Source organism: Hyla sarda, chromosome 4, assembly GCF_029499605.1.
Source record: "Hyla sarda isolate aHylSar1 chromosome 4, aHylSar1.hap1, whole genome shotgun sequence".
Classification (NCBI taxonomy): domain Eukaryota; kingdom Metazoa; phylum Chordata; class Amphibia; order Anura; family Hylidae; genus Hyla; species Hyla sarda.
In genome coordinates this window covers 78,632,474-78,648,766 of record NC_079192.1, presented here as the reverse complement: position 1 = coordinate 78,648,766, position 16,293 = coordinate 78,632,474, and the positions used below count along the sequence as shown (strand labels likewise).

Sequence of the window (16,293 nt, the reverse complement as noted above, 5' to 3'; positions counted from 1 at the left end):
GGGGGGGGCGCACAGCCCTCAAGTGCTTTCCAGAGGTAGCCTAACTGCCATTAGGTACCAAGATGAAATCCTCAGACCCCTTGTGAGGCCATATGCTGATGCAGTTGACCCTGGGTTCCTCCTAATGCAAGACAATGCTAGACCTCATGTGTCTGGAGTGTGTCAGCAGTTCCTGCAAGAGGAAGGCATTGATGCTATGGACTGGCCCACCCGTTCCCCAGACCTGAATCCGATAGAGCACATCTGGGACATCATCTTTTGACAAAGAGCGCATGCACTCGAAACGCGTCAAGAAATCTCAGAACATGTGAAGTGCCACAGTCTTGTACCATTTTAGAGGATTTGTACAATAAAGTCTGCTGTTTTTCCAAGTGCTGGATCACTTCAGACTGTCCAGGAGTTGGTGGATGCTTTAGTCCAGGTCTGGGAGGACATCCCTCAGGAGACCATCCTCCACCTCATCAGGAGCATGCCCAGGCATTGTAGGGAGGTCATATGGGCACATGGAGGCTACACACACTACTGAGCCTCATTGTGACTTGTTAAGGACATTACATAAAGTCTGATCAGCCTGTAGTGGGGTTTTCCACTTTGATTTTGAGTGTGACTTCATCATAGCCAGACTTATATGGGTTGATAAATTTGATTTCCATGGATAATTTTTGTGTGATTTTGTTGTCAGCACATTCAGCTATGTAAAGACAGAAGAATTTCGTATGATTAGTTCATTCATTCAGATCTAGGATGTGTTATCTTAGTGTTCCCTTTATTTTTTTGAGCAGTGTAGATTACAGAGGTAATAAGTCACATTGCTACAGCCATTGATTTCCAGTTTGATGCTAAATGAAATCTGCTGTTTCTGCTGCATGTAAACCAGTGAAGATAATGTTATATTTAGCTACATTTGTTGCCAATTGCTTATGAAAATTTAATGAGCCTAAAAATGAGTATTGACTAACCTGAGTTTGCAGTGATACAGTGTTCGGCTATTCTATTTAACCCCTTAAGGACCCAGGACATATGGATACGCCCTGGGTTTTTGATCGTTAACCCCTTGGGGACGGAGCCCATTATGACCGTAAGGACGGGAGCATTTTTTGCAAATCTGACCACTGTAACTTTAAGCATTAATAATTTTGGGATGCTTTTACTTATAAATTTGATTACAAGACAGTTTTTTCGTGACATATTCTACTTTATGTTAGTGGTAAATTTTCGTCGATATTTGCATAATTTCTTGGTGAAAAATTCAAAAATTTTATGAAAAATTTGAAAATTTAGCATTTTTCTAACTTTGAAACTCTCTGCTTGTAAGGAAAATGGACATTCCAAATAAATAATATATTGATTCATATATACAATATGTCTACTTTATGTTTGCATCATAAAGTTGACATGTTTTTACTTTTGGAAGACATCAGAGGGCTTCAAAGTTCAGCAGCAATTTTCCACTTTTTCGCAAAATTTTCAAAATTGGAATTTTTCAGGGACCAGTTCAGGTTTGAAGTGGATTTGAAGGGTCTTCTGGTTAGAAATACCCCATAAATGACCCCATTATAAAAACTGCAATTAATTTTTACAAGGGGTAAAAGGAAAAAAAAATCCTCTCAAAATTTGTAACCCAATTTCTCTCGAGTAAGAAAATACCTCATATGTGTATGTCAAGTGTTTGGCAGGTGCAGTAGAGGGCTCAGAAGGGAAGGAGCAACAATGGGATTTAGGAGAGTGAGTTTTTCTGAAATGGTTTTTGGGGGGCATGTCCCATTTAGGAAGCCCCTATGGTGCCAGGACAGCAACCCCCCCCCCCCCCACACACACACACACACACATCACACACTATTATGGAAACTACACCCCTCAAGGAACGTAACAAGTGGTACGGTGAGCCTTAACACCCCACAGGTGTTTGACAACTTTTTGTTAAAGTCGGAAGTGTAAATGAAAAAAAAATTTTTTCACTAAAATGCTGGTTTTTCCCCAAATTTTACTTTTTTACAAGGGGTAATAGGAGAAAATGCCCCCCAAAATTTGTAACCCCATGTTTGGAAGTCAAGTGCACTGCGAGCGAACTACAATGCTCAGAAGAGAAGGAGCGCCATTGAGCTTTTAGAGAGATAATTTGTTTGGAATGGAAGTCGGGGGCCATGTGCGTTTACAAAGCCCCTCATGGTGCCAGAACAGTGAACCCCCCACATGTGACCCCATTTTGAAAACTACACCCCATACAGAATTTAATAAGGGGTACAGTGAGCATTTAGACTCTACTGGTGTTTGACAGATCTTTGGAACAGTGGGCTGTGCAAACAAAAAAATTACATTTTTCATTTTCACTGACCACTGTTCCAAAAATCTGTCAGACACCTGTGGGGCGTAAATGCTCACTGTACGCCTTGTTACATTACGTGAGGGGTGTAGTTTCTAAAATGGGGTCACATGTGGGTATTTTTTTGGGGGGGTTTATGTCAGAACCGCTGTAAAATCAGCCACCCCTGTGCAAATCACCAATTTAGGCCTCAAATGTACATAGTGCACTCTCACTCCTGAGCCTTGTTGTGCGCCCGCAGAGTATTTTACGCCCACATATGGGGTATCTCCATACTCAGGAGAAATTGCGTTACAAATTTTGGGGGTCTTTTTTTTCCTTTTACCTCTTGTGAAAATAAAAAGTATGGGGCAACACCAGCATGTTAGTGTAAAAAAATTTTTTTTTACACTAACAGGTTGGTGTAGACCCCAACTTTTCCTTTTCATAAGGGGTAAAAGGAGAAAAAGCCCCCCAAAATTTGTAGTGTAATTTCTCCCGAGTACGGAGATACCCCATATGTGGCCCTAAACTGTTTCCTTGAAATATGACAGGGTTTCTGAAGTGAGAGAGCGCAATGCGCATTTGAGGACTAAATTAGGGATTGCATAGGGGTATTCTACGCCAGTGATTCCCAAACAGGGTGCCTCCAGCTGTTGCTAAACTCCCAGCATGCCTGGACAGTCAGTGGCTGTCCAGAAATGCGTGGAGTTGTTGTTTTGCAACAGCTGGAGGCTCTGTTTTGGAAACACTGCCGTACAATACGTTTTTCATTTTTATTGGGGGGGGGACAGTGTAAGGGGGTGTATATGTAGTGTTTTACTCTTTACTATGTGTTATTGTAGTGTAGTGTTTTTAGGGTACAATCACACTGGCGGGTTACGGTGAGTTTCCCACTAGGAATTTGCGCTGCGGCGAAAAATTTGCCGCAGCGCATACTTGAAGCAGGAAACATGTGGGGGGTCTAATGACCCCCCTATGCATTTACACGGGGTGCCTGCTGATAGAAATCAGCAGTCACCCCGGTCCCCGCCCGGCGCGCGGCGGGGACCGAAATTCCCAAGGACGTATGGATACGCCCTTCGTCCTTAAGTACCAGGACGCAAGGGCGTATGCATACGCCCTTCGTCCCCAACAGGTTAAGGACCCAGGGCGTACCTTTACGCCCATGGGAATTCTGGTCCCCGTCGCGCACCGGGTGGGGACCGGACCGGGATGCCTGCTTACCTTACCCAGCATTCCATGCAGCCAGAGACAACATGTCATAAGTCAGATGGTCTCCTGGAGGTGTGGCTATGCTGCAGTGGGTAGGTTCATAGCATTACTTCAGTAAATCCCTTCCACCCTGCTATTCACCCACCTACTGAAGCATAGCCACGCCTCCTAGAGACCATGTGACTTATGACATATTGTCTCTGGCCCCATGAAATGCTGGAAAAGGTCAGTAAAATAAAATGACTTTCACTCAGCACTTCCAGAGGTAAAATAAGCACATTACATATAATATAATATAATAACTTAGCATCATGGGCTCAAAGGCTGAAAAAAATCTTACCCCTCTAAAGATACATCAATCAGCCATATCATTTAGGCTATGTGAATGCTTTATTTTTTTTACCAGTCTTTGTTCCTTAAAACATCTGTTTTAAAGGGTAACTCTCATGAAAACTATTTTTTGCTATTGCTCTCCTTATGGTAAATAAAAAATATTTCTAGCTCCTCTCACACCATATGCTGTTGGTTGGACACCCCCCCCCCCCCCTCAGCACTCCAGGCTGCACTTCCTGTGTTTGGGCTTCGGTCCAAAGTCTGTGTATAAGATGGGGTAAAATGTGCTCTTGAGCTTTTTTAAGCGCAAATAAAACATAGAAAACTTCATTTTTTTTAAACAAAGTATATTAGAAATATTTTTTTATTTACCATAAGGAGCGCAATAGCAAAAATTAGTTTTAATGAGAGGGACCATTTGAGGCTGAAAATAATGGCCAAAATAAACTATTTTCCTTATTGAGTTTTTTTGAATTACCATGTGCTTTGTGCAGATTAGAGCCCGAGAAAGCCTGAGCTGTGTACCTGCAAGCTGAGCCAGTCCACCTGCTGAAAATCATCCACACTGTTCCTGAAAGGTAAATCAAGGCTTCCCTCCTCTCTGACCACCCATAAAGCTCAGAGCAGCTCACATTTGTGTAAATACCAGTGTACCTACTGCTGAACAGTAGCAGCAGCAACAACAGCAGCTCAGTGCTTTGTGTAACCCCTTCCTTGTTGTGATCCTGCTGCTATTTATTTTATTTCTGCTTACATAGCACCTTGCTAAACCCAGTACTCCCATCTTCTGCCACATGCCATCTAGTACTGTACCATGTAAATCATCAGCCCAACATAGTACCAGCCTCTTTAGTTCTGAGCATTCTTTCAAGCACCATGTCATGGAATAGCAAAGAAGAGTATGTGCTTTGATTGGTCAGAGAAGTAAGGGTATATTAACATGGGCATAAATGTGAAGTAACGTAATGATGTCCCTGAAGCTCCCATTGACTCCCATGTTGCATCTTTTCAAACCTCTCCTGCTTTGGACAGTTCCTGACATGGACAGAGTTGGCAGCAGAGAACATTCTGGTCAAAATAGAAAGAACTACACAACTTCCTCTGGTACAACTTCCTTTTCCTACTGATAAAGGCCACTGCCATGAGGGAATGTTTAAGTAGAAAAAACATGACAAAGTAACATCCACATGAATGCCAGGACACAAAGTTTCCCAACAGACCATTGTGCAGATCATCACACTGCAATCGCCCCCTTAGGTAAAAGTAGAAGCCCACTTTAGGTAGTAGTACCAGTAGCCCCTTTTAGGTAGTAAAAGCAGTAGCCCCCTTTAGGTAGTAAAAGCAGTAGCCCTCTTTACATAGTAGCAGTAGCCCCTTTAGGTAGTATCAGCAGTAGCCCCCTTTAGGTAGTAAAAACAATAGCCCCCTCTAGGTAGCAAGAGCAGTAGCCCCCTTTAGGTAGGAAAATCAGTAGCACCCTTTAAGTAGTAGTGTAGTTGCAGTTGCCCCTTTAGGTAGTAAAAGCAGTTGTCCCCTTTAGGTAGTAGTAGCAGTAGCCTCATTTAGGTAGAATAAGCAGTAGCCCCCTTAGGTAGTAGTAGCAGTAGCCCCCTTTAGGTAGTAAGATCAGTAGCCCTCTTTAAGTAGTAGTTGCAGTAGCCCCCTTTAGGTAAGTAGCCCCCTTTTGGTAGTAAAAGCAGTAGCCCCTTTAGGTAGTAAAAACAGTAGCCCCTTTAGGTAATAGTATCAGTAGCCCCTTTAGGTAGTAAAAACAGTAGCCCCTTTAGGTAATAGTATCAGTAGCCCCTTTAGGTAGTAAAAACAGTAGCCCCTTTAGGTAATAGTATCAGTAGCCTCCTTTAGGGAAAAAACATACTCACCAGGCCCCAGCGTTGTCCATGGCCTCTTCTCTCTTTTCTTCCGGTCTGTGCTCCGGCACATGATGATGATGTCACACATTCGATGGGGTGCAGAGGAAGGGCGCTCAGGCCTCTTTTGGTTGTCTGTGTATTGCTCCCAGTATCTATGTCTGGGGACTAGTTGCCCCTTACCTGCAACTACTCTGAAAGTAACATCATCAGGCTCACATAATAAACTAGTATCCCAATGCTGATAGAAAACACTTTTAGATATGGTAGACACTTGTGACCCAGTATCTATTAACGCTTCTAAAGATATACCTTCTACAATAACTGTTACAAGGGGGCAGGAGGCAACATAAAGTGAGAGTCCTGATTTAGGTTGTTCAGGGGTTGGACCTGGTGACTGTTATCCTGAGGGCCGGTCCTTGACCTCAGAGTAAATCCGTTTAAATCCCAGCACTGCATTTTCCAATGGCCGGGCTTATTACAATGGGATCGAAAAGGTCTCTTAGTCCCCGAATATCTATTAGGTGGAGGATTACGGTAACTGGGATTGCGGGGAGTAGGGGCAGGGGCAGGTTTCCTGGGCAAGGGCGGTTCCCAGTCAGGTGGAACAGGCCGGGTGGCAAGCTCCTTAACAGACTTAGTCAATTGCTCATTGTCCTGCTTAACACTCTGTAGATCCGAGACTGTAGTGACTGGCAAAGTAGGTTGCACTGGGGAAGGGACAGGGGACAGTGGTGGTATAGGCCTGGCTGCCGCCCCTAGTGGTTCTGGGGCATGTGTAAGGGAGTGAGTACAAGGCATGAGTACAATCTTCCTCTAACTCAGTCCCAGACTCAATCACTTGGATAGCCAGTCATTTAAAAGCAGGAAATGACATGTTGGGATTTTGAACTGCTAACATTCTCAGTTGGGCCTTGTCCTACTTGTTATGGGCTCCATCAATAAATCTGTCTATTAACACTTTGTTGCCCTGTTCAGGAGTTATATTATCTAACTTTTGGTCTCTAGAGCATTCTGTTACAGCATATGCTCTCAAGGTCTCACCTGGCTTCTGTCACCTTTTATACAGCCGGAGACATACCTCTGATGGAGAATGTGACTCAAATATCTGGTATAGTCCTTCAAAGATCTGCTTCACCGTCGCCTTCTCAGATACTGGCGGTGCGGGCTTCCTCTAGTGACTTCCTCTAGTGCCGGTCCCTGGAGATGTGCCGTTAGCAGTTGCACCTGTTGGTTAGGAGGGAAAGAGTACAAGACAAACAAACTCTGGATCCTCTCTTTGAAATCCCTCAGGGTGAAGGGGTCTCCATTGTAGGTGGGAAAGACAGAATTCCTCATGGATATCAGTGCTGTTGCTGGAACACCAGGATTGTTCATGCTTGCAGGGGCCAGGACAATAGCTGCTGGACCAGGGGGTGGACTCGCCGCTGGAGATGGAGGGGCGCTGATGCCCGGTTGATCTGTGGTGCTGGGTTCAGATACCTTGTAGATTTTTGAGTGCGTTGTCACTTTAAGAAAAATGAGGTGTGTTCCCCTTTAACCCGTACAGGACCTAGGGCATATGCATACGCCTTCTGTACCTGGGTCTTAAGGACCCAGGGCGTACAGGTACACCTGTGGGAATTCCGGTCCCTGCCGCGCGCAGGGCAGGGATCGGACTGGGGTGACTGCTGATATCAATCAGCAGGCACCCCGCGCAAATGCCGAGGGGGGTCATCAGGACCATGTCGGCGATCGGCGCAAATCGCAAGTGAAATCGCACTTGCGATTTGCGCAATTCCGGGTCTTACGGGTGACCTGATGACCCGGAGATACAAGGTGATCGGGGGTGATTTCGCCACCCCCCCCAGGAGAGCTGCTATTGGCTGGACAATAGCAGCCGGCAGGTGAGGGGTTTAACAGCATCCTCTGCAGCGCTGACCATTAGCTGGGTTCAGTCAGCGGTCAGAGCTGCAAGAGGAGCCAGGGACCACCCCCCCTCTGCACCCATCGGATCACCTCAGGAGACCCGAAGATCCCCTAGATCAGAGACAGAATCCACCAGAGGGAAAGGTAGGGAAATCCATGTAGTAAAGTAAAAAAAAAAAATCATCCCTCCCCCTGACCCCCTAATAGGGCTCAAGAGTATGCCACATTTTTGTTAGCGTGACCCGGGCCCTATTATGGTTCAGGGTGCTGCGATTTGCTCCCCCTTTTTTTGGGGGGGCCGCAGCATTTTTTTTTTTGCCCATATAACGGTGTGTGATTACTAATCACACACCGTTATACATAGTTACACCAAGCACTTACATAGTTACACCAAACTCAGGTACCAGAGACTTTGTATTGGTGACTGTTGATGTTTGCAGAACCTGCTATGTGGGTGACAGCCGGAGATGAGCACAGCAGCCGGAACTTCCAAGATGGCTACGGCCAGGGAACTTCCTGTTTGGGTCTGGTCAGGAAAATCTTCCCCTGTGCAACACAGGGCAGTCCTTTGGTTCCTTCTCGCTGGATCAAAGAGGAGACACCGCTGGGGACTGATTTGGGTGGAGCTGCGACCGATCGCATGCGCAGCAAACGCTGGACAAAATGAACTCTTTCATGTACAAACTTTACACAGGCCTGTACAATTCTTTTACGGTTCATAATGGCAGATAGCAGACTTTTCTTTACCTCCCCCTCTATTTCACAAGCACCTTGCAATAAACAGATTTCACTGACAAAGTTCCTTACACTTTCTGGCGCAATTTCTTTTCGCATCTGCGTGCAAATTTTTGGCAATACTGGACACAGTTCATGTAATGTCCCAGTACGGGATATAGTCCCGTAAAGTACTTAGGCCCTGTCAGGTTGAGTCCCTCTGTGTCCTAGAGGTTCTGCTGCAGTGTCTCTCCCATTGTGCTATCTGTATATTAGGTGTATTAGGTATAAGGGACCTTTAAGGACATTTGAGTTAGTCACATGATATTGTTGTCACATGTTTGTTACCCAGGGAGCACCAGCTAACCAGGTGACCTGCAGCTTGACCTATGGGCTCCTTGCACAGCCCCGCTTTATAAGGAAGGGAGGAGCTGCAATCTGCCTCTTTTGCTCTTCGACCACATTCTCTGCTGAGGTCAAGTTCAGTCCAGACGTCTCAGAGCCAGTGTCCAGCACACCTGGAGACCTCAAGCCTAACCTACAGCCACATTTCAGTAAGTCAAGTCATCTGCTGACACTACCTACAGTCAAGTCTATAGTCAAGTCCATTATAGTCAGTGTGGCTGAGTTGAAGTCTGTCCAAACACTGCAAGTCCCAGCAAGCTGCAAGGTCCCCTCCATGTTGATGGCCACCTCTCTGGGATCCTAGCCTAGCTGTAAAGACTATTTCCATCTGTTTACCTCAGTAAAGCTACCATTAACCCTACCCTGGTCATGGACTATTATTACCCTGTGCTACCGTTCGGGTGGTCACTGGGAAAACCACGCCCTGGCATCACGAACATTTGGGGTTAATACCATCTGCCCCTGGGCTACAACATCTGCCCCATACACTTCACCTCACCACACCCTGTGGCTTATCCCAGTTCAGACTGGGGGGGTTACTTTTCACATAAGGCGCACACCCGCATCCTGTTCGTAGGATGCCAAAAGTTGTGGTGAGGGTGTGACGAGGGCAGATGTTATTACCCTAGGAGCAGATGGCATTAACCCCTTGCATTCATGATGCCAGGGCATGGTTAACCTCTGCATTACCCGAGGTATGGCCGCTGGATCCAAAAAAATTGCTTGCCCAGGGTTCAATCAAAATTAAAGATGGCCCTGATTGTGATGATTATGGTTTACAGCTAATGAAAACCCCAACCCCCCACCCCCTATTACTATGATTTGGGGAGCCATGTCATCTACTGGTGTTGGTCCACTGTGCTTCATTAAATCCAGGGTCAAGGCATCCGTCTACCAGGAGATTTTGGAGCACTTCATGCCTCCTTTCCTTTTAAGTTGCATTACTGAAATATAATGGACTTTTGCATGATATTCTAATTTTTTGAGTTTCACCTGTATTCTAAAGGAGTTTTCCACCATAAGGTGATTTTAGTACGTACCTGGCAGACAGTAATGGACATGCTTAGGAAGGATCTGCGCTTGTCTTGGGGCTAAATGGTTATGTTGTGAGATTACCATAACACTGAGGCTATCTTTTTGTGAACTGTGTATTTCCTGTTGGAGTTCATTCTCTTAAACTACACATCCCATCGTTCTTTGTTTGTAAGTCTGAAGTCACTTTCCTCCCTCCCACACATCAGCCACCCCACCCATTGAAACACAAAGGAGCTGCATTCCATTCAAAAGACCAGTGTTTTCTAACCAGGGTGCCTCAAGCTGTTGCAAAAAGACAATTAGTTGCAGAATGATCTCTCTCCCACCCAGCAGTTGCTCCACAAAGCTTTTTATGGGCTTATAAATTCTGCAGAATTTCCACTCTGATAAATTCTGGTCGGAGACAGGTGGAGACTCCATGTGTACCAGGCTCTGGCAGAATTGACACTAATGCAGAACTGCACATATTAGGGGTACTCCGCCCATAGACGTCTTATCCCCTATCCAAAGCATAGGCATGGCCGACCCATGCAGCGTGCACACAGCGTTTGGAACTAAATGTTCCGAACGCTGGCAAGTGAAGTCACTTTCCTCCCTCCCACACATCAGCCACCCCACCCAAGTTGCAAAAAGACAATTAGTTGCAGAATGATCTCTCTCCCACCCAGCAGGTACTCCGCCCATAGACGTCTTATCCCCTATCCAAAGCATAGGCATGGCCGACCAATGCAGCGTGCACACAGCGTTTGGAACTAAATGTTCCGAACGCTGGCAAGTGGAGTACCCCTTTAAGGGTTGGCAAGTATGATCACAGTTCACTTACAAAATAGACTAAATGAGTTAAAGGGGTATTCCGGGTAAATTTATTTATCACCGTTCAACTGGATAGGTGATAAATATTAGATGGGTCTGACCACAGGGATCCCAACTAATTCCTAAAAATTTTGACCCTAGTGTACAAAAAGCTCTGTAACTTCCATATTGTTGAATGGAGTAGCAGTGTTTTTACCCCTTGTGCGATTTCATTACCCTCTTGTGCCATTTCATCACCCCTTTGTTCCATTTCATCAGCCTCCTCTGGCACTTCAGAGGTTTGGGGAACAGCGTAAGTTTTTGCAGGACTTGCTATTTGTTCTGTGATCGTCCACTCGCACCCGCAACAGCCTCATTATAGCTTGCAAGTTTTTTAGGCTCTATTCACACGTACAGTATTCTGCGCAGATTTGATGCGCAGGATTTATAGCTGCAGATTTGAAGTTGTGCTCAGTCATTTAGTTTACATTGAAATCTGCAGCAGAAAATCCTGCGCATCAAATCTGCGTACGTGTGAATAGACCCTAAAAAACATTGCGAGCTATAATGAGGCAGGAGTGGGCGATCACAGAATAAATAGCAAGTCCTGCAAAAACTTGCGCTGTTCTCCAAACCTCTGAAGTGCCAGAGGAGGCTGATGAAAAGGCACAAGGGGGTAATGAAATCGCACAAGGGGTAATAAAATGGCACAGGGAGTACTATTTCTAAAAGCTGTGACAAAATGTTTGCGAGAGCGGGTGGTAATGGTCAGAAATCCAGCAGGTGCAGGGTTAAAGCAAACAGTCCCATACAAGGCTCTAGACTTGGGTCTCCCATTATAGCTTTTAGTTAAAACCCTACCTACCTAACATTTATCATTAAACTTTCAATCGCGAATACATTAAATTAATAGACCAGTGTTTCCCTCTCAATGTGCCTCCAGCTGTTGCAAAACGACAACTCCCAGCATGCTGGGAGTTGTCATTTTGCAACAGCTGGAGGCACACTGGATGTAAAACAAGGGAATAGACCCTGGAATGCCAGTTCTTGTGTTTACATAACGCTGGCTCATACACATGGGTTCAATCTGCGCCCCTGATGAAGTAGAGTCCTGGGGGCATCACTAAATAATTCATCAATGTAGGTGATTCTGTTTCTCACCTCCCAGATTGCAGCAGTTCTGCAGTGAAGCAGCCTGCATGCAGATGAGGGCTTTCACAATGCGGCAGTACAGCATCAATAACTTATCTGCGGGACAGAGCTCTGCAGATACAGCAGCCTCAGTCATCTCTGCTGTGATGATGAAGATGTCAGGCAGCTCTGCAGTAGAAACCATGGCACCCAGCGCTCTGCGCTGACACAGCAGCTTCCAAGGTTGCTCTGTCTGCACTACACAAGACCTGACACAGCTGTGCCGCCCTGAGGGCTCCATTCTTGATCCAGCACTTAAAGGTCCCATAGAGATTTAATGACATAATAGACACACGGCTACGTGCGCTATATCCAGGCAGAATATGCCATGCTTCATATTTAAATATTATACACAAGGGGAACATATCTTCCCCTTTAACCGCAGTATAGAGAATATTACCCATTTGGGGCCTGAGGATAGTGTAGCTATTATTCACTGCTTTATATAAAATGACTTGGTATCATTTTTGTTTTGATGGGACTTTTTGATCACTTTTTATAAACAAAAATGTAGGGTATATAAAGTGACCAAAAATACACAATTTTGGATTTTTTTTTACGTGTATGCCATTGACCTTGTGGTTTAATTAACATTATATTTTTATAGTTTGGACATTTACACATGTTTATTTTAATGTACATTTTTTTTTAAATGGAAAAGGGGGGTGATTCAAACTTAGGGAAGGGGTTAAATCACATTTATTAACAATTTTTTTTTACATTTTTTTTTTTTTGCAATGTTATAGCCCCCATAGGGGACTATAACATGCAATACCTTGATTGCAGACACTGATCAATGCTATGCCATAGCATTGCATTGATAAGTGTTATTGGTGCTCTGCTGCTCCAGCCTGGATCTTAGGCATGGAGCAGCAGAACGACGATCGGACGGTGGGAGGCAAGGTAAGAAGCCCCCCGCTGTCCTCTCAGCTGTTCGGGAAGCTTTTCTCCCGATTTAGACGCTGTGGTCAAATTTGATTGCGGCGTCTAAAGGGTTAATACCAGACATCAGCCTGATCGGCGATGTCCGGCATTAGCCACGGGTCCTGGCTGCTGATAGCAACCGAGACCTGCCGGGTATTACAGTAAATTTAGTACATGGTTATAAGGTCCAAATCAGCAAGAGACCCCGGGGTGGAGATATCAGAAGACATTTACTAAACAGAGAAATCTACTGGATGTTTACACTCAAAACGATTTATCCACGAGGCCTCATTCATAGATTGGACCTTATAAACATGTACTAAATTTACAGTAATATTGTTCATTTAATAGAAGTGCATGTGTGGTGTCCCGGTACAGGACTTGGTCCTGTCCCTTTGTCTGTAGTCCCCTCAGCCAGAGTCCCTCCATGCTAGTAGGGCTCTCCTGGAGCGCTAACCCCTAGTCGCTTCTTAATGCTGTGTATTTAATGTATATAATTATATATGTAATATAGTATATCTATGTATAGGACCTTATAGGTCATGTGCCTTTAACCCCTTAAGGACTTGTTTTTTGCGCGACCAGTTGTCCTTTGTAATGACATCACTCATTATATCATAAAATGTATGGCGCAACCAAAAAACACTATTTTTGTGGGGAAATTAAAACGAAAAACGCAATTTAGCTAATTTTGGAAGGTTTCGTTTTCACGCCGTACAATTTATGGTAAAAATGACATGTGTTCTTTATTCTGAGGGTCAATACGATTAAAATGATACTCATTATTACATACTTTTCTATTATTGTTGCGCTTTAAAAAAATCACAAACTTTTTAACCAAATTAGTACGTTTATAATCCCTTTATTTTGATGACCTCTAACTTTTTTATTTTTCCGTATAAGCGGCGGTATGAGGGCTCATTTTTTGCGCCATGATCTGTACTTTTTTTTATACCACATTTGCATATAAAAAACTTTTAATACATTTTTTATAATTTTTTTTTTCATAAAATGTATTAAAAAAGTAGGAATTTTGGACTTTTTTTTTTTTTCGTTCACGCCGTTCACCGTACGGGATCATTAACATTTTATTTTAATAGTTCGGACATTTACGCACGCGGTGATACCAAATATGTCTATTAAAAAAATTACGCTTTTTGGGGGTAAAATAGGAAAAAACTGATGTTTAACTTTTTTATTGGGGGAGGGGATTTTTCACTTTTTTTTTACTTTCACATTTAAAAAAAATTTTTTTTACACTTGAATAGTCCCCATAGGGGACTATTCATAGCAATACCATGATTGCTAATACTGATCTGTTCTATGTATAGGACATAGAACAGATCAGTGTTTTCGGTGATCTTCTGCTCTGGTCTGCTCGATCACAGACCAGAGCAGGAGACGCCGGGAGCCGGACGGAGGAAGGTGAGGGGACCTCCGTGCGGCGTTCTGAATGATCGGATCCCCGCAGCAGCGCTGCGGGCGATCCGATCATTCATTCAAATCGCGCACTGCCGCAGATGCCGGGATCTGTATTGATCCCGGCACCTGAGGGGTTAATGGCGGACTCCCGCGAGATCGCGGGCGTCGGCCATTGTCGGCGGGTCCCTGGCTGCGATCAGCAGCCGGGATCAGCCGCGCATGACACGGGCATCGCTCCGATGCCCGCGGTTATGCACAGGACGTAAATGTACGTCCTGGTGCGTTAAGTACCACCGCACCAGGACGTACATTTACATCCTGCATCCATAAGGGGTTAAATAATTGTGTTATGTTAAGGTTCAAGGACCTTTGGGTCATGTGACATATCCATAGTTCCTTGGGTCAGGACTGACAGGTTTGTAAACCAATGAGCTTTGTTCCTGCCCCCTTAATATATAAGGGGCTGCTGCCACTAAATTCTCTCTCTTCCTGCTGAACTCAAAAGCAGTAACATCTCTCTTCCCCTTGGCATATCAGAGAAAGCACATCTAGATCATCTGCATTAATTCAAGCTAGGCCTGAAGCCTTATCTTCCGCAGCCACTAAATCCGTGAGTTATTTAGCTCAAAACTACAAATCCTGTGTGACTACTGCAACTCCAAAATACCCTAAATTCAGTAGCACAGTGGCCAGCAAACCTAAGCTCATTAACCTCAGAAGTCCCAGCAAACCTGTGAGGAACCTGTACCACGGTCCTCTGCTAAAAGACTGTTATATTACCTGCAGTTTCATAAAATATACATTAAAGTTTATTCCGGTTTTCATAATCTTCTGCTGTGGACATTAATTTCTTCCTCCCTATCGTTTTTGGGACGGTTGGCGGTAGGACTATTGCATTGAGGAAACCCCACCCTGGCGTCACGACAATTAAGGGTTAATCCTATACCCTACTCTACCACCCCGCAACACCCCAGACACCATCACCCCTCCAGGCTACCACACATGCATCCAGGTATTGCTGTTGTGTGACACAGTGAACACGGTGAATTCTATGCCATGTCAACATGGAATCCAGACCACTTTTTCCAACTGTCATTTTTTTATTGTACCATGTGACCAAACTTGGTGTGTATTTTAACATGTTATGTCAGTAATGAAACTACTACGCATTGCTGCGTGAAACGCGTCAGAGGTTTCCTGTTTGTACTTAATTTATCCTGTTGAAGTCCTAAATAAAGAAATTTTATCCGTACACCGGGTGCTGGACATTCCTTCTGTGGTGGCCCAGTACGGGATGGTGTTACCCCGTACCTTCCCTGGTTCCCTGTCCCCCCGTGTCCCAAGGGCCCCCTGCAGTGTTTCCCCCATTGTAAATATGTTATGCATTATGCTGTGTATTGTACCTTTAACAAGCTATACCATGTGATTGTTACCCAGGAGGTACCAGTGATCAGCTGACTCCAAGAGTGACCTATGGGCTCCCTGCTGGTCTCCCCCATATAAGTCCTGGGTGGAGCTTCTCTCTCTTTCCTTGCTCTCTTGGAGCTTAGAGCTCTTTGTGCTGAGGTCCAGTAAAGTCGTGCCTACTGTGTGTGTCCTCAAGTCAAGTGCAAGCCTAGCCCAGGATCCAGCGGTATACCTTCGGGTGGTTATATGCTAAACCACTGGCGTCACGAATACAAGGGGTTAATGTCATCTGCCCCAAGGGTAACACCATCTGCCCGGCACCTCACGCCCCGCCATACCAAACTTCTTTGTGTGGATTCAGCATATATTGGTGGTTTATCAGTTTTGGGAATTAGTTTCCGTCCACGCATCCCATACCTAGCTGAATAAGCCTGTACTATTCTCCTATTACCTATTACCTGCTCATATCTGCATGCTAAAAATCCCCTATAAATGTATCTATAATCCATAATGCTATTCCTCTACATTAAAAAATATTTTATTGTCACTCATGATGAAGCTTCTCTATACAAGCAATTGTTTCCAGCCTTTACCTTTGTACAGTGATCCCTCAACTTACAGTGGCCTCAACATACAATAGTTTCAACATACAATGGTCTTTTCTGGACCATTGTAACTTGAAACCAGACTCAACATACAAATCTACAGACAGTCCAGATCTGTGATACATGTCAATGGTTGGAAGAACCGACCAATCAGAATAGATATTTCACTGGT

The 16,293-nt window shown here is 44.6% G+C and overlaps 1 long non-coding RNA gene across 1 annotated transcript; it reads left to right on the top strand.

Moving 5' to 3' along the window:
• The first annotated feature begins 1,028 nt into the window (after positions 1 to 1,028).
• LOC130368132 (uncharacterized) lies at positions 1,029 to 15,355 on the top strand. Its single transcript, XR_008892293.1, has 3 exons — positions 1,029 to 1,078; positions 4,345 to 4,428; positions 14,996 to 15,355. It is a non-coding gene; the product is annotated as an uncharacterized LOC130368132 (long non-coding RNA).
• The last annotated feature ends 938 nt before the right edge of the window (positions 15,356 to 16,293 follow it).